The following is a 24,213-nucleotide window of genomic DNA, read 5'->3' as shown; positions in this document are numbered from 1 at the left end:
AGATACACATATGGATGTCTACAATAGGATTCATTCCTGTAAATAACACTTTATATACACACAGTTCCAAACAGAGACAGAATATTATCAAATTGCATACTAAATCCATTATAAATAATGCCACAGTGTAGAAATGTCCTTGTGCACTGAGAATGAGGAAAATTGGTGATTTGAAGGGTAAATATTCTTGAAGTGTTAAATGTTTCTATTACCAAATCTCCTTTCAAAAATCTTGTGTCAGTTTAAATTCCCATGTGCAGGATGTGAGAAATTCCTTCTTTCCCAAATTCACCAATACTGTTTAGTGTCTGTCTTGGGAGCAGGAAATCCTAGTGCTTCAGAGTACAGCTATAGGGAGGCTGACCGGATTGAGATCCAGTGTCCACTACTCGTGAGCTGTGTGGACTTGAACAAAATACTTAACTTCTCTGTGCCTCAATTCCTCATCTGTTATGATGATTAAGACATTATTTATAAAAAGTCCTTGTCATCCTGCTTTAAATTTAATTACTTTATGAGACAGCTTCCTATATATAGGAGGTTAATCCTTTGCCTACTATGTTTTGTCTATTTTTAATCCCTATCTGTAATTTGCCATTTATCTTCATTTTTTAGGTCATTTTCTTGGTACCAATTTTAACATTTTTTTATAAAGCTCTGTTTTTTCCCACATTGCTTCTGGATTTCATATCTTTCTTGAGAAAACCTTAGTATATCCTAAATTATACACATATATAAAGCTTTCATGTTCTATTCTAATTCTTCTATAATTTAGTTTGTTATATTTAGGTCTTAAATCGTTTGGCATTTTGTGTGTGTGTGATGAGGTAGAAGTGTCTATTTTATGTTAGATTGGTAAAGAATTATTTCAATATTGTTTATTCATTTATTTGGTAGGCTATATTTTCCCATTGATTTGGAAAGCTAATATCACAATATCTGTGTATACATATATGAATTTTTATAAACACACACACACATATATTTCTAGACTCTCTTTTCAGTAACACAGATATATGTGCCTTTCTTGCACCAGTGTTACACTTTCAAAATTATTATGTTTATACACGTTGAATCTTCATGGGGCAAGTACCCCCTCTCGAAGTGCCTCAACTATAAATTATACTCAAGTACTTACTCTATCGATGAACTTCAGAATCAGCTTATCAGTTTACATAAAAGTCCTCCTGGGATTTTTATTTGTAACTCATTGAATCTATATAGTAATTTATGAGGAATTGATTATCTTTGCAACTTTGAGTGCTTTCAATCAGGAATTAACGTGTTACCACTAATTGAAGCTTTTTTAGCGCCCTGCACTAAAGCTTTGTGATTTTCTTCATATATATCGTGCACATTTCTTGTTAAATTTGCTTCTAGTTAATATGTTTCTTTGCGGTCATTAATGGGATCTATTTTCCATTTTCTAATTGATCACTATTGAAAAATAAAAATACCCTTGATTTATTTATGCAGGTGAATACTAACCCGTATCTATCTCAAATCAGTGAGTATCTATCTTAAGTCAGCATCCTTACTAGTGAAATACTGGAAGCAGTCTCAATAATATTAAAGAAGCAACTAGCTAACATCACTATCACTGGTTAACCCTGTTCTATATGAGTTCCAACCAAAGCAATAAAACATGAAATAGGAAAAGAAAAAGTAAAATTCAAATGAAGGGAACTGGATGGGACCCCTTCCTTACATGTGAGCAAGTTGTTCCCTGTCCAAGGCTCCAAGCCAGAAGAAAGGAGGGGCTGAAATCCAGCCATTGTTCTGCTCAACACACGTGTCCTCTGGGCTGGAGTTGCGTCTTCCCTGAAGAAGCAGCACTGGGTTCTGCTTTTCATAGAGGCTCTATCCATGCACCAAGCCAGCCACCCATCTAGAAACGTCTGCTTAGATAAGGGACTTTTTTACTCTATTTTTGCACAAAGGTGGCTTATAGGCTAGCACAGTCCTGGAAATAAGAAAACAAATTATCATTATTTTCAGATGATATAAGAGTTTACCTAGAAAATCCAAGAGAATTGACTGAAAAAGTATTTCCATTAATAAAATAAATTTAAAAGTCATTGGAAACAAGATATATAGCTATTTGTATTTATATAGACATATATATTACAGTCAGCAAATAGTTCAAATATATAATTTTTTTAAAAAACCATTCATAATAGCAACCCAAAGCACACAATTCTCAGGAATATATTTAATAAAGAACATGAAGGACCTAAGTAAATTAAATTGTATAAGGCTACTGAAAAGATGAAAGAGGATTTGAGTTAATAAAAACAACAGCTTTCCCATATAGCTGAAAAAATATTGGAAAATTTTAATGGGAAATGGTAGTAAAAATAAAATACACAAAAGGCATTTTTGAAAGGCAAAGGCCAAATGCTGCTTTGCAGACAGCTCACCATCTCCTTCTGTTCTTCTTTCTTGGTGCCTCCTGACACCCATGATTACAAATGAGAACTAAGGAAGGGGCAGAAGTTTGGGGTTTGAGCAGGAACAGGAGAAGAAAAATGTTGGTGAAGATTACGGTTTCTCAGCTGGCCCCTTGAACTCAGTTTGAAGTCTTACGTTTAGGGAAACGTCATGACCAACTTTGTGAACATCCGAGCAATAAATGATGGTCAGAAGTTAATCTCTTTGAGTCTCTGGCACAAGCATGGCTGTCCATGGTCATGATGACCATGTGCTAAGCACAGAGGTGGTGAGGAGGTGCTTCTCATTGTGTTTGCATGGGCACCTGCTCAGCACCAGCTATCTGGAAATGCTGAGAGGAATGGAGATGGCACCCTCAGCAAGAGCTGCTATTTCTATACTGAGTAGAGCCCACAACAGAAGAGACTTTGAGAGCTTTACCAACTGTGGCTAGTGACCACTGGAAGGATGTGGAGGTGGCCACCTCGGCAAGGGCATCAGTCTTGCCTTAATGTGTAGAGAAGCAGTGGAAGGAGACTTCACTTCAAGGCATGACAGACTTGGGAACATGACCAGAAGAAGACGGAGCAGCAAAAGAAGCATGTAGATCAGGATTTCTGACCTCAGCACCATGGGCATTTGGGGTTGGATAATTTTTGTTGGTGGGGAAAGGGCAGCAGGGACTGTCTTGTGCACCGTCAGAAGTTTAACAACATCCCTGGCCTTTACACATTAGAAGCCCGTGGCACCCCCACCCCCATAGCGACAACCAAAAATATCTCCAGACATTGCCAAGTGTCCCCAGGTGGATGAAGGTGGGGGGCAGGCAGAACCAACCCAGCTAAGAACTACTGATAAGGATTGATTGATTAGAAACCAGACTCACTGAGCATTGAGATGGGTGAGCAACCCTTTGGGGATTCTCAGAAATAAACAAGAGAGGGGCTTCGATGGATGCTAACCTTGATATATGCACATTTATGCCTAGATCCATCAGCAATGGATGAGTGTACTTGCCTCCCCACAATATTAATGATGCTGTTTAGTGGATTAGGACAAATGAATGACTTTTATTATCTTACACATTTGTTTATATTATTTTTGATACATTTTTACATTTTTCAGTTTTCAAAAATGAACATACACTACATATATTCATTTAAGCATTCTTTTTGAGGGCTTCCTATATGCCAAGTAGACTAATGAGGGTAGAGATCGGGGTTGGGCATTCTGGGCAGGGGATGAAGTGGTAGACAGACCATAAACAACAAGCATAATAAATAATTAATTACATAAGTCAGAAAGTGGTAAATTCCTTTAAAAAAAATGAGTAGAGATGTGATGTCCTTAAATAAAAGTCATTCTTAGAGATATAGAGCGCAGAGTCGATGTGGAAACATTCTGTCCTCCCTCATGACCACTCTGTCATCTAGTCTGCATTTCTGAGGGCCACCGACCTTTCATACGAAATGACCTTTCTGTGGATCCAGGCAGCTGTGCTTTTCATGGAGCCCCTGAAGGCCCCGTGAGTGGGATGGAGCCTCTCACTCTGTAATCATAATCGGCCTCAAACAGCTTTATCGATAGCTCTTGCAGTCATTAGCATAGACACTGACATCTATTTCCTGAAACCCTCATCGTTCTCATGGCCATTTCATTACCTAAGGCACAGAGCTGCTTGAAACTCCTGCCATGAGAGCCGGAGCAGAGCTGCGTCATGCCCTTCAGGAAGGCTGGGGCTCGGGGTCTGACCCTGGTTGGAACGGCTAACAACCCTGTGAGTTGTGGCTGCCAGCTGGTTGCAGCTTAACTTGCTGTGAAGAGGGGTTATTAAATGACTCATTTAAACCTGAGCCAAACACCAAATAAATGGATAATGCATTCAGAGGGTTTGGAGGAGAGGCAAGGATGATACGTTTGTCTCTAGCTCAGTAATCAGGACGATAGGGTCTTAGGTAAATAAGACAGGTGTAGCGTGCGCAGGCTTCAGGAAACAACCACACACCTTCAGTGCATGGAGCATAAGACAAGGAGAATTTGACAGTTTTCTCCATCACAGCAACAAGATCCATAAGTGTGGGAGAACTTGGGCTAAACACGATCCTACTTTCACTGAGAACCGACAGCAAGTCCTCTTCGGGATCTGCCCAAAGAACATCCAATTGAAAATATTTTTGAACGTGTTCTATTGGTGCTAGCTGAAGAACTGCAAAATATCAAATGAAGGCTTAACTTCATTCTTGCCCTTTCTGAAACCATTTTCTTTTTCGAGTGGTTTCAAGTACATTTGCAAACCTCAGAGAGGCCAAGCCCAGGCTGCCAGTCTTTGAAAGTTTTGCAGTAGACTGCAAGGTCCTCGTAAGCATGAAGATGTCTTGTTTCTGGTAAACTCTATTTTGAAAAGAAACGACTGACTTTACTTTGAAGACTTTGCATCAGTCTCTGGAGGCAAACAGGGCAGCCGTCCAGAATTTTCTTGGCCGTCAGCACAAAGGAGGCTGCACACCAGTAAAATGGAGAAACGGCAAACTTCAGCAAAAACAAAAGACCCGTCCTGGTTTTAAAAGAAAGACAGAAAGAAAGAAAAGCAGGACAGATGATCACCTTAGTTGGCTGCCAAGTATATGAAGTAGCTCCAAAAAGAGTGTAATGTTCTATTGTAAATGAGAAACTGTAATTACAGCTAGAAAATCTGGAGAGAGAAATTCCATAGAGCCACCGAGCGCTAGCTGCAGATGGGCAGTGGAGGAAAGGCCTTGAGTGAAGACAAGCCTGGAGCAACAGCCAACGGGCGGTCCTGTCAGCATCGTTCTCAAGACCAAACCCTCTTTTTGTGAGCTCTGTAAGATGGGATACCGTACAGCACTGAAAGCCAGGGCTTCCCAGGAGCGAGAAGGAAGAGAGGCTTTTGTAACTGTCAGATGTCTCTGAGCTGGTTTGTTCAGTTTGATTTTCCTCTGATGGTTCCTGTTGGCTTTAAAGGAAGACCAAGTAGCTGCTTCTCAGGATGCACAGGCATCTATTACAATGGGGATAGCAAGCCTGCCCAGGGGGGAGAACCGGGGAAGGATGGTTCGTAAACTTGTTCCATAGATGTGGAAAATCTATATGTTCTGGACCAGAATCAGGTTATACATAAACTTCCCAAATATATTATCCAGCCCAAAAACTAGACAATAAAAAGTCACTCTATATTTCACATTTTTGTTGTATTTCCATTCCTGCTATCCCGCCACTCTTTTTCTCAGCAATGGAATTAATTTTAGTGTGGGGTAGAGTTGGGGCCTGGTGGCTTACCCTGGGATACGCCTGTCAGTTCTGTTGTAAAGAAGTAGGTTGCCAAGCAATTTGGGAAGGATGCCATTATCATCTCACAAGCTTGGGCAAGATGAGACTTCTCAGAGCCATCTTTACAGCCTCTGTTATTTTTAAGGCCCAAATATTTGATGTAAGCTAAAGGCGTGTTTCCCCTTTGTTCACAAAAGAGTCTTCATTTCCCTGGATGTGGGAGATCCCCTTTAGCCTGCTCTTGATTTATTCTGTGGAGAAAGCCAAAAGCAGAACTCTACCATGAGACCTATTTCTTTTTTGTAGTTATGCTAAAAGAAAACCTATATGAACTATTATGATTATTATTACTATTATATATCACGGGAGTATTATGGGAGTTGGACAGTTCCTAATGGAACAAATCTTCTTAGATTTCTTTATTCCTATGTGTCTCCATCTTATCATCTGCAAAATAATGTCAAAAGGGAACACTGAAACAAAAGTATCTAAAATATGGAGTCATGGCTCAGAAAAGAAAACCAGGTCACCTCATGCTTTGAAAGGGGCCAGCTTGAGCAGTCTTGGAAACAGCTGAGTCTCTAGTCTAATGACTTAGAGAATCGTTGATGGAACTGTTGATGAAATTAAGAATGAGCATGATTAAATTGCAGGAGCCAGGGCTCTGCCAGAGACAGGCCTGTGGGGAATCTCAACAGAGAATCTACTGTCACTTGCATCCTCAGGAAGGTTGCTGCTACACAAGGTCAATGCTAGTCAAGAAATAAGGGACTGTCACAGACACTGCCGTGCCTCAACTCACAAAGTTTTACTGCTGACTGGAGGAGATAAAGCAAAGATGGAAAAGGAGAGTGAAAATGAGTAAAAATTGACACTATTTACTACTGCTTTTTCATAATTACAATTCTTAAATTGCCCAACATAAGGTACACTTGTTCAGGAAAAAAATGGCTATTTTCATCCTGAACATACTTTGTCAATACCATCTACATTAATGTTCCAAGCAGTCTGTATTCAGATCCACACCTACCCACTGAAGTAACTGTGTGCTGAGGCTGGATGGAAATCAGTGACGTCTCTCTGGTACCCTACTGAGAAGTGTGCAGGGCCCTCCCAGTGCTCAGGTTCACAGGCTTCTCAGAGTACACTTGCTTTAGCTTTTAAGCTTTTATTTGGGCACCTGGTAGGTAGAGTTATGGTTAACTACAGCAGGGACTAGAAGAGGAGCAGCATGTCTAGGAGAGGAGACGTGATTGGTTTGGAGCTGCCAGTAAGACATCCCTGGAGAGACGTCCGGCAGGCAGGGGGAATCGCGAGAGGGCTGAGCCTTCTTGACTCTCTTCTTACCACTGTAATTTCCCCTCCTGAGTCCCTCTCTCTAGTTCCTCACTCATGACCCACCCCAGAAAGGTACAAATTCCATAACATTAATTTTGGGCATTCCATATAACCTATATTTCAAGTCAGAAGATGTAAAATGTAGCTATAATCACTGAAAATCTTCCTTGCTTTTGTTCATGTACTGCACTTAAAAATAAGAAATTTAATTTTATCTATTTAGATTATATCACTGCAAAGGTGGTCTTTTAAAAAGATTCTCCACGGTTATATTCATCAGCCATGAAAAAACCAACTGTTTAATCATGAGTCATCAGCAGAAATGTTCTATTCTATCCAAAATGACAATTTTGTTTAAGATACATGCAATAGAGGAACTCAGTTATTTCTCTCTCTCTCTCCTTCCCTCCCCTTCTCTCTCTTACTTATGTATCTATCTATCTATAAAACTGATGACATCCAAATTTATTTTCACAAATACTATCATTCTGTGAAATCAATGGCATGCCTCATGTCTTATTTATTAAAATTTTAAAACACCAAGTAGGGAAGAGAGATGTAGTTTCTTTTGAAGCTAACCTTCTTAAAATGACAAGTGGATTTAGACAGTAGCACCAGGAAGTTGCAGGCAGCAAATGTGTATTGGGGTTGAGTTGAACATTTTTTATTTAAAACTATTTTCATTTTATAGCAAAACTCCTTATTGGGTTCTATGGAGTGACCTGTAATTTCACTTTCTGGATGAGAATAGCTCAACTTTTAAAATTAACATACAAAATATGCAGCACAAAGCACTCTCTCTATATAATATAAGCAAATTTGAGCTATAACAAAGGCTTCATTATGTAGGCTGATTTTAGAGGATTTTTAGCTCCAGGGGACATTAGAGATTTTGAGTACTTTTAAGCTATGTGGCATCACTGTCCTCAAATTTAATTTTCCAAGAATCATAGACCTAAAAGGAATTCACTAACTCACTTTTTCTAATTAGCATTGGAGTCTATTCCTTTGTTGTAGACATTTATATTTAATCACATGACTAGTTGACAAATACACCATTTTGAAGAGCTGCAGAACGAATCCTTTGCTTCTTGCTCTTTCTCCCAGAATCTCACCTGATCACAGCCTCATTTTCCAAATACACAAACTCCCTTAAGTATTGCTGCATCACTGTGCTATTCTCCAAGTTGCAAAGGCCCCTTACCAAACCACACATATGCATCTTTTTCTTTGTATTTTAGAAGACTCCAGTGCAGCTGTACACGAGAGAGGAAGAAGATGAAAATCTGACAGCTCCGCTAGGGCAGCCTCCTTCAAGGGGCACGAGGCCCCCACCACTTCTCCAGGGCTTGGTCCAGGCTCCTTGTAAATCCTCCAGCCATTGAGCCTTCCACCCTTCCCTGGAGTCTCTACCTCTGGCTCTGTTATGTAGTTTCACACACTTTACTTTTCAAAAACTTCCCCTGACATTCAGCCCAAATGTTCTTTAGTCTCCCTCACAATTAATACTCCCCAGGACTGACCTTTGTTGGAAGCACAATAAACCATCTTTCTCTCCCATGAGCGCGAACACTCTTTACACCCTGCGATCCCTCCCCTCACTCTCAGATGTCAGGGAAAATATTAAAGTGCACTCAGGATACACATTTCATTGCAGCTCAGCTCTCCGATCATAACAGTTCTTAACTTTCAGAAACCAATTCGATCATTGATCCATTTGTTCAACAAATATGTTTTGAGCACCTACTGTGTACTCAGCATTGTGCTAAGTACTGAACCTAAGGGACACAGGGCTGTCATCTATCCTCATTTACACTATTCAAAATCCACTATTATCATCTGCTACATCACTTGTAGTAATAGGTTAAGCAGGAATATGATTTTTCCTTTGCTTAAAACTTGATAATGTCTTCGTGTAACAAATATTATGTCTCAAATTGTGAATGAAAACTAGACAATTTTAATTCATTTGGTGCAAGGCCAGGGCTTTTGAATATTTTATTCCAGAGGTCAGAGATGCCTTCTGTTCTCTTGTCTGTCTATACACTGCTGCATTCTTTATGCCTCACATATGGAGACTAATTGTTTGGTGTAGCTTTCATTGTGAGAGAACAGAAAATCAGAAGGAATTCGTTTTAAATCATCATCCTAATTACTCTGACTGCCTTTACAATAATAGATGCAATTAAAGCCCTTAAAATGCATTCTTTAAACTGAATTTCTCAAAATGAAAAAAAAGAGGCCCTGCAAACCGGAAAATTATTCAGAATAAGAGGATACAATCCCGGCAGCCTTACGATGTATCATTTTCTTTGCTACTTCCAGATCATTCGTTTCATTAGTAATAAATTCTCCTTTTACCCAGATTAAAACTTCTGCACTATCTTTACTTATATCCTTTCCTCATTTCATCATCATCAAGTTGTACAGATTTTAACTGTCATGTTTCTCTTAACTTGAGGTCCCTGTCCTAGTTGAGGACTTAATCTCACATTTGTGATCAGATACAAGGTAGGCTTGCACACAAGCAAGGAGTGTTACCAATCATGTTGAAGGAGGAATAGAAGGGTTTTAGGTATGGAAGTGAAATTATTACAACTCACATTTGTTGAATTCAATGTTCAGTGTATAGACCAGGTTTTTCAGAACTGGGTTCCAATTATTCCTCCAAAAAATTTCTTCCTTGAAGAAAGGGTTTCATGATCAAATAAACTAGGAAATGCTAGATTAAAAACAGATTTCTTCTTTTTTCTTTTCTCATTGTGGTAAAATATACATGACATAAAATTTACCATCTTAACCCTTTTAATTGTACATTCAGTAACATTAAGTATATTTACATTGTTGTCAACCATCACTACTAACCATCTCCAGAACTTTTCCTTCTTCCCAAAGTGAGTCTGTACTCATTGAATAAGTCCGCATTACCCCTCCCCCACAGCCCATGGCAGCCACCATTTTAATTTCTGTCTCTGTGAATTTGACTACCCTAGGTACCTCATATAAGTGGAATTGTATAGTACTTGTTCTTTTGCGACTGGCTGATTTGATTGAGTACAATGTCTTCAAGTTTCATCCGTGTTATAGCATGTGTCAGAATTCCCTTCCTTTTGTAGGCTGAATAATGTTCCGTTGTATATACCACATTTTGTTTATTGCATGAGTACCACCCGCTAACTGACTGCGCCACTCATTTTGTTCATTCATTCTTCCATCAATGGACACTTGGGTTGCCTCTGGCTTTTGGCTACTGAGAATAACGCTGCTCTGAAAATTGGTGTACGAATATCTGTTTGAGCCCTTACTTTTAATTTTTCAGGTATGTACCCAGAAGTAGCATTGCTAGATCAAATGGTAATCCTACATTTAATTTTTTGAGCGAAATTACTACAGGTTTTTGTAGGATCTTTTAATAAGCAAGCATGCACTGTGATTCTCCATGAGGGAGGCCCTACCAGAGGGAGTGTTTCTCCAACTTAATTTGACTATGAAGCCTTTTCAACTTGCAGGTAAGACTACATGGAGGGACGCAGTTAGAAAAGAAAAAACCCAGTCTTACCAAAATATAAAGTATGTGCAGGTATGGGTGGGTATCTTTTGCATCCAGAAACTCCACGGAACTTCCCACCAGCCTTACATAGAGATACCATTTCATTGTTGAAGTGTATATACATCCCATGAGAAATCTACGTGCTGTTGAAATTTACCCAATGCTGAGAGGAAGATTTTCTGTTCAGAAGTTGGTAATACCTAAATGTAATTGAAACAGAGAGACAAAAAGGGACAAAAGGACACAAAAGAGAAAGGAGAAAAAAAGAGTAAATATTCTTAAAGCACTTCGAATATTCTGGCCACATAGTAAATACTATATTTGTGCTTATTAACTAAGTAGAAAAACTGCTTAAGTGAAAATGCTTGTAAAACAACAAAAACGGGGCGATATATTTGAGGCTCCTGTGCCTCAGAGCAGGGCAGGGAGAGCGGCTGGCAGCTCCTGAAAAGGCAGGAGAAGAATGAGTCGAGCTGAAGACCATTCTTTGCCCCTCTCAATACTTGGCATCATCGAAGCATTTTTTAATGAATATCCACAGTGTCTAGGAAGCTAAAATATTTCATTCATGGTTCCGTAGATTTTTACTAGTGTGTAGGAAGATTAAAAGGGGGAAGGAAATGTTGGAATTTTAATTAGGTACTTCATCCCCCTCAATATGGAAAGAATTAATGTTGCATCAGTAACAAGATTATGTATTTCTATTGCAACTTGTACTGACCTAAAAGCAACCATCTGAGTTATAATTCTTTCTGTCTTCTGTACACAAATTCACTTGTTTTGGTTCATTAATCAAAACCACCTGGTAATAGAAAACAAATTGGACAATTAAAGAAATGCTACAAACTCATGTGCATTAAGATGAGAGCACATGCTACCTAATGATGGCTCATCCCCTCTGCCAGGGTGTTGGGGGATCTGCCAGTGAGAAGCCAACACCACGTTCCCTATTAGCATCCATCACCACAACACCTAATCGTACAAGTAGTATTCAGTTTCTACAGCAGGGTAAAAGAAATGGTGCCAGATACCAGCTTCAGAAGCTGGTATATCTTAGAAAAATGACAATGTTAACATTACTTGCACTTTTCTTTACATACGTATGCATTTACCAATTTCAGAGCATATATAAGTCCCCGATGCCCAATTATTAATAAAAATGTCACTCCCCTAGAACGAATATTTGGATATTCTCTACTAAGACACACAGAAGATTCATATAATGTTATGTATAACTTTCCACACATGTTATCAATTATTTGAAATATACTTAATAGAAAACATACTGCCAATGAAATGCCATGAAAGTAAATATGTTTTCTTAATAACTATGTTTGTTTTACAAATCACAAATTCCCTTAAAATCTGGTCAAATGATGCTAAATTGTCGAATGAACTGACTGAGTGGCAAGTGAATTGACTGAATGGCAAGACTGAGCTTGTTTTCGCAAAAGCAATATTCTGGGGGAGAGCAAATGTATTCTGTACAGTGAGTTGGTATAAATCCATGGGCAGTAGCAGGAAGGCGGACGAAGCCTGGGATCAGAGGCATCAAGACGGCTAGATCGGGGGCATAAATGAGAATTTGGTATTGTCTCTCTAATGGTAAGTCTTATTTTTTATAAAAGCTGTGACACTAAACTGTTGACTCTTAAGCTGCCACCCCAGCTGAGGTTACTTTTGTCTCAAACCTCCACACCAAAATTCTTATCCTTTGAGAAATAACAGATGGACCTGAAGGTTTCTGTAAGGGTCTCTTAGGTTCCATCTATGGAGATGGAACATTCCATTTCAAATCAGAGCCCTACCTAGCCACGCATGAAACATGTTACATGTCTCACCACTGAAATGAGCAAAACCATCAAGTTTCCTGGTTTTTTAAAATACAGTATATACAGAAGTTCAAGACTGCCTTATTGTGCTAGTAACTCTTAGCTATCTTTAATAATATATTGAAAAGTTTTTAATTCATTCATTTATTCATGAAATATTTATGAAGAACAGACCATATGCCAAATACTAGTCTAGGTGCTGGGGCTACAGCATTGGGGAAAAAGAAAAAAGAGACTAAAACCATTGCCCTCATAGACTTTGGCGGAGTAGGGGAAAGGCCAGATAATATATAAGATAAACTACACGTATAATATGTGAAATAGTGACTAGAGATGAAAAATAAAGCCAAGGAAAAGGACAGAAAATGTGGGAAGAGTTGCAATGTTAAACAGGCCAGCCAGAGAAACAGCAAGTGCAAAGTCCCTGGGGCCAGAGCATGTTGGTGTGCTCAGACACTGGCAAGAAGACCCAAGTGACTAGAACTGAGCAATGAGGGAGAAGTAGTTGAAGAAGTCAGAAGTGGGAGGTGGGAGTAGGGGGAAATCTTCTGGAGCTGGGTAAGCCTCTGCATTGCCACTCCAGCCCTCTGCACATTTGGACTCCCCAGGATACCACTCATACACAGTTCAACATGAATTATGACCCTCAACTTTAGAAACCTGTGATTCTGCCAGCCATTGCAATGTCTGCATACTTGTGTATTTTCCACTTGCGGAAAATAAAGATCTTGCAATCCTGTATGCCTGTGCAAGCACTTTGAAGAGTGTAAAATGTAAATAAAATATCACTTTTACTCAGGAAGGGTCACAGTTTACATCCTAGCCTGAAATGGCCCTTATCAACCATGGTACCTCAGACCTAGGTCATATAAAGGCCACCTTGAAGTAGAAGTTTTAACCATCTGTGATTTAATTTAAATTTCAATGTGCTTATCCAAGTTAAATCCTTTCATTATTTTACCTACACATCAATATAACCAGGTTAAATTCCCTGTGTCTTCTCTTGAAATTGGAAAATGGCTATTTTATGCAGACCACCATCAACAGGTGATGATACCAGCCAATGCGGTCCATGGAGACAGCAATTGAAGTTGAGACTTTCAGCTAGCACCGCTGTGGAAACATCCTGTGTAAACAAGGTCACACAAGACCCCTACTCTTCTGCCAATACACATGGCCACAGTAAATCGGTCCAGGAGCCATCTCACTCTGGTCCTTTTCCAACCCACGGATGAATCCATTTATCGACATCACTCTCAGGAAAATGCTGTAAGAGCTTGACCAAGGTATTCCTTAAACTTTAAGAGACGAAATACTTTGTAATGTACTTTCAAATTGAAAGTCACTTATCCTCTTAGCACCCCAAGAAGGTTTACGAACCAAATGCATGCTAAGGAATATTTTGAAAAGAACCAGTTAGGGCTTAGATGAAAAGCTTCAAGGTAGTGGATTGTGGTATACTCCCAATTCCATCTAAAATAGGTTCTCAGAATTTAAAGTTTAGGCTCCTATTTACTCAGGAAAAGAAAAGAGTAAAGCTAAAGTATTGGAAATGGGATGCAGTAAAACTCTAGGATTCCATCCAACTATCGCTTGGAAATGAAAATTCCCTAATGGGAATAGGTCTTTGAAATGGGACATCTGGGTTTTACTAAGTGGGTAATTAAAAGTTTGAAATCTTGCCTGGAAAATGGGACAAAAGCTCAAATTACCAAGATAGGTGAGACATTCCCCACTGCCTTTATCACAGGAATGGCAGCCATCCAGCCTGTAACAAAGCAAGGCAGAGAATGTGTGGAGCGTTAAACCACCCAAGGATAAAGGGGACTTTGGAATCTGATTTCTGGGGGATATTTGTCAGAAAACATGCTATACTTCCCACAGCTAATGAAACAGCCTGTGTTCCAAGTCCAGCATGGAGTGACTAATGCTCAGCCAGGTAAATCGTCATCTAAAACATCCTCCACTCTTTCCTGACTCACGATCAAGATTTGGACTTTCCAGGGCAATGCCTTGGCAACAGCTCAGAATGAAAGTTGCCCTCAAATAGTTCACCTGGGTCACTTCCTAAAGCTTATAGGTGAAACTCAGAGCCTCAAATTCAAGTAGAAACAGTCTGGCTTTGCTTTATTCTGAGAATAAATAAGATTATAGAGAAGAATACTGAAACTAGATGAGAAACCAATTAAGTATAGATCTTGGATGGTCTTCCCAAACCAGATTATATAGGACTACTCTTCCTATTGTATATACCCTGCTTAATGTTTCTGTGATATTTTTGTTTAAAGAACATTGCATACAGCATCTAGCCCGGTTGAGGGATTAGCAACACTGAGGAAAAATTCTTACTGTATCACTATGTTTCAGGATGTGCCTCTTGGTAATGACGTTCTACTCAGCAGGTTATGCCATCCATTGGGACGGTTTATAACATCATCTGACAGTTAACATTAGTATCTTCAGGGTCTTTGCCTCACGGTCCTCCAGGAGGCCACGAAGAATTATAGTCCAAAGCTTGAAATAGTTCACTCCTCACATAATTTTGTAAAATAGTAGAAAAAGTGTAAAGCATAATATTATGGTAGAAATGTGAGCATTGTATCTTGCGAAGAAAATGTTTAGTTAGTTAGCAAGTGTAAATTAGTTTAATTTGGCACCCAAAGTAAGAATTTCCTAAGGCTAAGCGCTAATGCACAAGATTAGTGCTTCACAATTAGAATTCAGAAATGTTCAGCATTTGTCCTACTGTTGGAAATCTTCTAGGAAAAACATATTTTAGAAAATCAAGTCTATTTCAATCTTATAGTAAATTCAGGCAATGATTTATTCTTTTCACCATACAATAAAAGGGATATATGCAGCCTGAAAGAATAGATTAGAGGGGCCCGCCTGGAGGCGTGGTGGTTGGGTTCGTGCGCTCTGCTTTGGCAGCCCAGGGTTCATGGGTTCAGATCCCAGGTGTGGACCTATGCACCACACATCAAGCCATGCTGTGGTGGCATCCCACATACAAAAAGTAGAGGAAGATTGGCACGGATGTTAGCCTGGGGACAATCTTCCCCAAGCAAAAAGTAGAAGATTGGCAACAGATATTAGCTCAGGGCCAATATTCCTCACCAAAAAAAAAAGGGAAAAAAAGAATAGATTAGAAAACAGGGCAAGAGGCATTTTCAAGTTTGATCTTGTCCATTCTACTGTTTGTGACATTAGCAACATGCTGAAGCTCTTTGGGTTTTAGTTTTTCCCTGTATGGGAATAATAATGTGGCTATTTTGTTTCAATAGTGTTAAAAACTTGATTAGATGTTGTTCAATATTTTACAAAAGGCAGTTAAAAGAACAAATCATATCACTTGGCCAAGACCACAATAGCCCCCTTCAACCACCTGCCTATCTCTTGTTGTTAGGTGCTGTCAAATTTCTTCTGTCTCCTACCAACTCTATGAATGAGTGATGTCCACAATGTCCTGATCTCAACAACCCTATTCAGCTCCTGTAGACTCAGGCCCATGGCCTCCTTCATGGAGTCAGATTTTGTCTTCCTTTTTTCCTACTGCCTTCTACTTTTCCCACCATTATTGTCTTTTCCAAAGAATCCTGCTTTCTCATGAAGTGCCCGAAGTACGACAGCCTCAGTTTTATCATTCTTGCCATCAGCCATAGTTCAGGCTTCATTTGCTGTAGGATCCATTTGTTCATCTTTCTGGCAGTCCAGGGTATCCAGCGAGCTCTCCTCCAACACTGTATCTCAAATGAATCCATATTTTCCCTGTCAGCTTTCTTCACTGTCCAACTTTCGCACTCCTACTCAGTAATTGTGAATACAGGGGTGTGGACAACCTTAGCTGGAGTGTCTTAGTCTCTAATGACCCTTCCTTACACTTGATGATTTTTCCTAATCTTTCCATTCCTGCCCTTCCAAATCTCAGTCTTCTCTCAACTTCTTGGCTGCAGTCTCCGCTTAAATTTTGACTGAACCAAGGTAAACAAAGTCTTTAACAATTTCAAGGTCTTCATCGTCTACGTTACAGCTGCATAGTTCCTCTTTAGACATGATTTTTGTCGTCTTCGTGTTCAGACACAGTCCTGCTTTGGCACTTTCTTCTTTTACTTTCGTCAGAAGCCATGTCAAGTCATTGCTAGCTTCTGCCAGTAAGATGGTGTCATCTGCATATCTTAGATTGTTGATATTTCTTCCACCAGTTTTCATTCCTCCTTCGTCTGAGTCTAGCCCAGTTTTACATATGATACGTTCTGCATACAGATTAAACAGACAGGGAGAAAAAATGCACCCTTGTCTGACACCTTGGCTTACAAGAAACCCTTCTGTCTCTCCATATTCTGTCCTGACAGTGGCTTCTTGTCCACAATACAGGTTACGCACCAGGACAATCAAGTGCTGAGACCTGCCCATTTCTTTAAGAGCAGCCCACAGCTTTTCATAATCCACACAGTCAAAGGCTTTCCTATAGTCTGTGAAACAGAGACTAACCTTCTGAAATTCTTTGGAGCACTCCAATAGCCTATAATCTCAATTAGATCTCGTGTGCCTCTCCCTTTTTGAAGTCCAGATTGGCTGTCAGGCATTTCTTGCTCCATATAAGGTAAAAGCCTTTGTTGCAGCACCTTGCGCATCACTTTACTCGCATACGAAGTTAGAGCAACGGTGCCATAGTTACTGCACTCCTTGGCATCTCCTTTCTTGGGGATTGGGATATATATTGAGCGTTTTCAGTCTGTAGGTCATTGTTTTGTTTTCCATATTTCTTGCTATATTCTTGTTAGGATTTTGACAAGTTCAGTCTCTGCTTACCTTTGCCTGATGTCCTACTCCCATTTTTTTAGGACAGAAGATTCTGGAGATAGTCAAGCAAGACCAAATATCTCTTTCCTTGTTTTCAGGTTTATCAGAACACTCGGAACGTCCCACCAGCTAGGATAGATGTGTCAGTTGATCTGGCATCTCATTGAACTATCTTTGAACTCAGTCCTTGCTGGGAGCATTTAAATGGAGGACAGAACAATAAAAAGGTGGCTTACCCATCTGCTCTCCAAATGCCCATATCAGCTGTGGATATGGATAGCCGAGGAAAAACACCGAGTCTGCTGGGCACCACACTCTCACGGAGGAGGACATTGCCACAAACTACCACCTCATCAGTAATCGCACTGGGCACTGTGTCCTCAGACCCTACATCCATTTCCCTACCACTAACACCATTATTACCACCAGCCTCTAATCCTGTCACTCGGTATCCTTCCAGCCCTCTCTTTAAAGAGTCTAGCAGATCATAAGACTTCAGGTCAAGAGGAGAGAGTGGTAACACTTGACCTAGAGGTGTTGGCTGGACCAAGAGGATATTCATTTTCTGTCCTCTTTGCACTAATTTTAATTCATTTACCTCTATACCCACACTTGCCTTAAACATAAGACAGAGCAGAAAATAAGGGAAGAGGGAGCAGAAAATGAGAACTTCTACTTTCAAACAGAACTATTTTGGTGTCATATCTTAGCCGCCACCTCAGACGGATATTAAAGATAAAATCTTATTGGGAAGCTAGAATAAAAACTGTGAACCATCAAAGAAGTCTATTCCTTTGCTTATTCTGACTTATGCTTGAATAAATCAATGCGTAGCTTTTGTACCCAGTGCCACAATTGTTGCATAATCTTTCAGATTCTGAATTTCTTTAAAATATGTATTATTAAAATGATCAGTTTTGTAATAGAATAAAAATATGACTTTTTCCCCTTCATTGAAGGTATCAAAGATAGGAAATTAATTTTCATTTTTAAGAAAAGTAAGCAAAACCTAACTTCTTAACAGATGCTAAAACTTGACCTAACTAGACTCTGAACACGACATCTTGAAATAAATATTCCAATAAATAAAACAATATGATACATGGAACAATTATGAAAACTCAGTAGACAAAAATAATTTGTCTCATAAAACTCAATGCTGAGGTCTGGATATCCTTTTGGGATTTAAAAGATTCCAGAATTGAACCATGGTATAAAATGCAAGGAAAGTACAAATAAACCTCACCCCCCCAAAATATGACTGATATAATAATTACATGAAATAATCATGAAATGTCAAAGTATAAAATATAGTTCTAGCACGTACAAATAATCCAAATGAGGGGAGCATCTCTGAGACCCCCATGATCCTACAATGAAATTCCTGGTGAACCAAGCTGTAAACCCCTTCCCCCTCCATTCTAAACACAATGATAAAAATGCCAAAACTCTATGGTGCTTTGTGATTTTTACCTCATAATTTAAAGCCCTAGAGGAAATTCAAAAGAAAGGCTGGAACCCCACTCTTCCTAGTTCACAAACAGGTGGTTTTTGCTTTTTCTCTGCTTTTATTCATGAGAAATTCCCAGAGATAGCCATGGCGCTCTGTTGGCGCTGCCTGCAGACTGCGTCACCAAGAACTGTGATGTCTGTAAAAGATCCCCAGGGAGCTCTCCCCAAAGAGTTTGCCTAAGTTCACAACTCTCCCTCGTACTTCTGTAAATATCAGGAAGAGGTAAACATGAAGGAAAAAGAGTCGCCAGCATAGTAAACAGATATTAATGAGGAAAAATAGACTGGAATTAAGAAGAGACGAGTTTTGGCCTAAATATCAAGGGGGAAAGAAGAACTTACTGATAATAAACCCACTGGATTAGAGGATCGAACGATTTTTAAAATAAATAATGATCTCAAAACCACTTAAAACTGGATGTTTATGAAGAAACACAGAAGACCTTAAAACAGGCCAAGGCTACCACAGTTCCTAGAGGAGGATGTCGCTATCGATCATAGATGTGTTTTTATAATTTAGCATTTTCTGGGATATTCTCTGAAACTAAAAATAGCTAATATTTACATAGTTTTTACAGTTTGCCAGCCATTGCTCTGAGCACTTTGGATACTCTACCTATGTTATCCTCACAACAACCCTATGAAGTAATACTATTTTTACCTCCATTTTTACACATGAGGAAACTGATGCACCAGAAGTTAAGTAACGTCCAGAAGCACAAACTTCAAAGGTATATTGTAGAGTTTGCCAAGCTAATCTCACTGCCTATGCTCAGGTTAGTTGTGGTTATATAAATGTACACTATAGAAAGAGAGAGAGAGAAAGGGGAGAGGGTGTTGGGAACAGGGCATGGATGGTATCGCAGAAGACGGAAACACAGGTTAATATACTCTTTGAAGGGAGGTGGAGGGAGCAGAGGCAGTCTCTGGGGCAGGGGACAGAAAAAGTGAGGAAAGACAATTCAACACCGGAATTGCAGCTCAGCATTCCATGAAAACCAAGAGCCAGCTCAAAAGGGAACATCTGCCATTTCCTTCTAAATGAAGAAAGACTCATTCTTCCAATGAGAAAACATTGACGAGGGATCCCCTTGGATTGGGAATAAAATTGACTCTTTATAGTGCCAACATCAGATTTATTTTAAAAATATTCCCTCAACATTCGTATGTGTGGCGAGGGAAAGAGGAGCAGTAATGCAGTTCCTGAGAATTAAAAGCATATTGGAAAAATAGTTCCATTAAGCATGTGCCTAATTTAAAATACAGAAGTTCTATGAGGTTGAGGCACATAAAGCTGCCATTTTTGTAAACCAAAACTGGTCACAGAGAGGCAATTTTATATGGTCCAACCTGAAAGAATGTCAGTCATATTAAACAGTATGTGGCTGTAAATCACCATAGTACCTAATATTTCTAAGCTGTGTTTTGGTTCTAAAGTGACTGTCCTATGGTCACACAGGATGATCATACGATCTCCTTGCAGTAGACCATAAGTGCCTTCTCTAGAGGTTTATTCACTGAGCAAATATACCTGAGCATTTACCACGTGCCGCGTATGGTGCCAAAGGCCATTCTCCAACGTGGAGAATCATGAGCTATTTCTTGCCCAGTTGTGGCCCCCGAAAGCAATCAGCTGGGAAGCCCTGAGTTCGCCCAGTGTCACTCAGATAGAAATTGTTGAGGGTGGGGTGCGAGGGGTGATAAGAAATGACAAAGAGGAGTTCGAGCCCTCATAATGAGATTTAGCCGTCTTTTTGAGCACACAGATGTGCATGTTAGATACCAGGACAAGCAGAGGAAGCGGGGCAGTCCAAGCGGGAGCAACTTGAAGCATCCCATCCAGTCCTGCCTTGGAGTCACAGACTAAAAAAGGCCTGTCAGGGGAAGGCAAGACAAGGGTTCAAAGAATCCTTTCTGGGGCAGTGGGATGTGGACCCGGGTCCAGCAGCATCAGCATCACTGGCCGTTTGTTAGAAATGTCCATTCTCAGGCCCCACTCAGACCTGCTGGGTCGGATGCTCTGGGGGCGGGGCCCCAAAATCTGTGTTTGGACAAGCCCTCCTGGGAATTTGCTAGCACTAACGTTTGAGGAACACTGTTTTAGGGAAAATGAGAGACCATGCCAGGGGTTAAGAAGGTTAAGGGATGCAGGAACCCAAAGGGGAGCAAAAGAATGCAGGTGGTCCAGTGGAAATACAAATCCTGCTGAACGCCCTATTTTCAAAAGAAAACATGAAGTTCTCTGTCAGTGGGCACTGAGTCAATGAAAAATAAAAATATAAATAATAGCAACAACTAACAGATTGAGTACTTATTATGTCCCAGGTTACTGGCTAAGTACTTTCTATAGGTTTCATTTACTCCACAAAACAACCTTATAGGGCAGCTATTTAGCAGATAAAGAAACTCGTAAGAAGGGAAATAACGGAGAGGTTAAAGAACTTCCCATTTTCTGTGTATCTAGCAAATCCTGGAGCTAATCCAAAGTGAGGCCATCGGATTCCCCTCAGCTTTCTGCTGTATTTCACAGGACATCCTAACGCATCACAGCTCTCATTCCCAGTATGAAAACATGCCCATTCTCCATACATTTTTCAATCAAAATACTGAAGCTCCCATGACAAAGTGAGAGAAAAGAAGGATATATACGGTCTTTGCTGAGTTCCCACCCAAACCATATACTTTTTAGTTTAGAGAAAAAGCATCCATCAGAGAACAAAGGATGTAGCGCCACCTAGTGGATAAATGTCCCCACTTATTACAAAAGGCCTCTCAGTTGTGCAAAAAGCACAGTAATGAAAATAGAAGCTACTCCTGACAAATCACTACAAAGCTGGCAAACCCAGCTGGGAGCGGAGACTTGGTTCAAGAAGCAAGCTCAGCTGTATTGCTCTTCGGTCATGACCCGATCCTGCAAGCTGCCTGTGCAACAGCCCATTTTGGAGGAACACGAGGAAGGAGACGCCCAGCTAGGAACCCTGTTATGCCCCCAGTCTCTCTGGGTACTACCTTCTGAATCTGTAAATGCAGAGAATGCCGCCTGACTTCTCTGGGTCTTACTGGTAGGAGTAGCAAAGAAGGACTACGCTTGAAAATAGGACATGCTAATTCTGCTTAACTGCGACATACCACAATTAGGCTTCATTGAATAAGACATACCTTTCATTTTCTGCACAGTCTTCCGAGAAAAGGAGTACAAGAGGGCAGGTGAAGAAATGGGACACAGGACAGCGAAGCAATTTGCCTTAGCTCGTTCAGTGACAGGAAAATCAAAATGACGGGCTTAATCTGACTCTAGATCCAGATCCGTCAAGAAAGGGAACCGTTGCCTCTGGCATATGCTACAGAGGTTGTTCAGGGAAAATTTCAACTTCCTGTGATTCCCGGGTCTGCTCCCATCAGATAAAATTCCAATCTGCTTTTCCAAACCACCCACAACAGCATCATTTACCAAAGTGTAGGAAATATTTGCTACACGGCAATGGGGTTCTGTGTTTACGCAGGCGTAGGAGGCACTGGGTTTAACAGAACAAAGCCTAATGACTGAATCCAGAGATTTTTATGCTGTTTAGATGATGACTATCCAAAGGAAGGGTGTGGACCACTCCATCTCCTCGGGTATTTGGCCAAGGACCCTTGCTTTTTGAGAGCAGAGCTCCCAGTAGGACTGGCGACTGATGGTACACACACACGCACAGTGGGAGATGTGCTTATCACAAACCCTGCTCTCTCGGTGCACACCTGAAAATAACCTGCCCCAACGGGCCACTCGGCTCAGGGAGGGTCACCTCAGTCACCAGCATTTAAGATAGTCAAGCCTTCCCAAATAGCGTGTCTCTGAGGAAAGCAAAATCTCCATCGCAATTTCCCAATATAATGACGGGTAGTTCCTCCTTATTAGCCAGCTCCACCAGCCAAGGGAAGGAGACGGCTTTCAGGCCTCTGTAGACAAGAGAGAGCACTCTGTCACTCAGTGTCTGCGTGGACTGCCCTCTGCCCGCTCTATGGTTCTGGAGGGCCCCTCCCTCCTCCTGTCTCCGAGGTCTGAGTCTTCCTTCAGCAATTAGGCGTGCATTCCCGGCCCCAGGGGACAGCAGTTCTGAGAATTCAAGGAGACAGGAGACATAGTCTCAGCTCCCAAGGAGCCTAGATTCTTATCTCTGGGGTTGCTCTTGTCTGCGCAGCTGCTGGCTTTATTCTCTGCCTCTGAGGACCGAGGATCATTAGTGGGTTCTCCCGTCCCCTGCAGCGGCACCCAAGGGGCCCTACGCGGCTCAGTCTGGGATTCTCCTGTGGTTTCCTAGCACACCCTCAACTGTCACCTCCGCCCTGGCTTTTTCACTGATCCGGGCTGGGACCACTGCTGAAGCCGCACTGGTGGTTTTTGCTTGGATTTTCCATTGCTTCTCCACGGCACAGCTGCTCTCTAGAAGTGGCAAAGATTGCTCCTACTTTTCCACTCTTTGCAAAAACAGGCACCAGAGAGAGACAGAGGCCCGAGTCACCTGCACGCCATCAGTTTTCTCTTCAGTTCTGGAAAGCCAAGGAACAAAGGAGCTGTTGCCCGGGACCGCTTGTTCCACGAGGGGACTCTGAACAGGCTGCGAGAGCAGCTGCAAGACCGGCTGAACCGCAGCACCAGGCGGCGCCCCGCGCAGCCTCTCCACGCCCCCCAGCGGGCCACCAGCCCACCTGCACGCCCGACGCTGGAGACCCGTTTCATCGCGGAGTTTGTGCTATCCTTGCAGCTCTCCCTCTCCCCACCTAGGCTGAACTTTTTTTTTATCACTCAAATTTGACAAAAATGTGCCTCTTTCAAAATTACACCCAGGAGAGAGGGAAGGAAATTCTATTCTTTTCTATTCTCTTTCCTCTCTTCTGAGCTGCGTCGTCTCCTCTTCCCTGGGCTCCGAAGACCAAGTTGTTAATGCAATTGGGGGCTCACCCCGGAACAGAACCGCCATTTATAACGTCACTTCTAGGAGAAACGCCAGTGCCCGGAGCACAGATGCAGGCACGGGGGAAAGTCCCCCTGTTCCGTGATGGAGGGCTGAGTCCAAGGTCGGCCTACCTTCTGATATATAAACTTTAGAAATCAAGGCTTGTGAGTTGGGGACTTCTTTTATTTTGGCATTGAGTGAATGATCCTCTAACGCCATTGAAAACAAAAGGTTCAGGGCTGTCTGAAAGTAAACTTTGTTATGCAGGCTTCAAACGTTGAGTTGGGGAAGGAGAGGCGAACTTCTGTTCCCAAGGGATAGGGGGCAGCGCACCCCCGCCAGAGGACAGAGAAGCTGATCTGTGACATGCTGAGCAACTGCTAGCTCCCGTCTTGGCCCTTGTAAGGCTTGGTTCCTCCCTCGTGTGTCAGGATGACAGGAAGTGCCAGCTTCACACCCTGCTTTGAAAGGATGCAGACTCTTGCCTTAGATGGGCTGGGGAAAAAAGCTCCAGCCTAAA

At 41.1% G+C, this 24,213-nt stretch overlaps 1 long non-coding RNA gene across 1 annotated transcript; it reads right to left on the bottom strand.

Annotated features, from left to right (window-relative positions):
• Window positions 1-1,708: 1,708 nt before the first annotated feature.
• On the bottom strand, window positions 1,709-22,181 carry LOC138915797 (uncharacterized). The gene is made up of 3 exons (XR_011422084.1): window positions 21,913-22,181; window positions 10,616-10,806; window positions 1,709-1,963 (listed from the first exon to the last, which is right to left on the bottom strand). It is a non-coding gene; the product is annotated as an uncharacterized lncRNA (long non-coding RNA).
• Between the last annotated feature and the right edge of the window lie 2,032 nt (window positions 22,182-24,213).

The sequence above is a fragment of the Equus caballus genome, chromosome 10 (genome assembly GCF_041296265.1).
Source record: "Equus caballus isolate H_3958 breed thoroughbred chromosome 10, TB-T2T, whole genome shotgun sequence".
Lineage (NCBI taxonomy): Eukaryota > Metazoa > Chordata > Mammalia > Perissodactyla > Equidae > Equus > Equus caballus.
This window is presented reverse-complemented; position numbering and strand designations above follow the sequence as displayed.